Source organism: Microtus ochrogaster, linkage group LG4 (genome assembly GCF_000317375.1).
Source record: "Microtus ochrogaster isolate Prairie Vole_2 linkage group LG4, MicOch1.0, whole genome shotgun sequence".
NCBI lineage: Eukaryota > Metazoa > Chordata > Mammalia > Rodentia > Cricetidae > Microtus > Microtus ochrogaster.
In genome coordinates, this window is record NC_022030.1 from 58,844,702 (window position 1) to 58,845,283 (window position 582).

Consider the following 582-nt stretch of genomic DNA (forward strand, 5'->3'; position numbering starts at 1 on the left):
TGTGTGTGTGTGTGTGTTGCTAAGATTGCACCCATGCCCTAGCACAATGCTCTCCCATTGTACTACGGGGTCAGCCACACTTCAAGTTTGTCCTTGACCTCAAAGCTGGTAAAAGTTGTGTTGGTTTTCGGTTGGGATACCTAGTGTTAAATTTCCTGTTTAGCTGTAGTAATCACTTCTTGTCTATATATGTGATTAAAAGTTTTCTAACATTTTTATTATTTACTGGTTATCGATTTTGTTTTTATTTATTCTTGGTTTTGGAGGACAGAGTCTCATTGTATAGTCCAGGCTGAGCTTGAACATGTGATTGTCCTGCTTTGCCTCCCAAGTGCTGGTATTGTAGGCATGTGCTGCCATACCTGACTGTTCTATGTTATTTAAAACAGTGCACTTGTTCAGGTCAGAGGAGTTGGTTCTGACCTTTGTGTAAATGCTAGGGATTGAATTTAGGACATCAGACATTGACAGCAAGCACCTTTACCTTCTAATCCCTGTTACCATCCCTTTTAGGCTATTTTTATTTTATTTATTTATTTATTTATTTATTTATTTATTTATTTATTTATTTATTTATTTTGG

General features: G+C 36.3%; 1 protein-coding gene across 1 annotated transcript in view; it reads left to right on the plus strand.

Moving 5' to 3' along the window:
* Mreg (melanoregulin) overlaps nt 1–582 on the plus strand; it is a 64,955-nt gene that overhangs the window by 19,323 nt on the left and 45,050 nt on the right. The window lies entirely within an intron of this gene.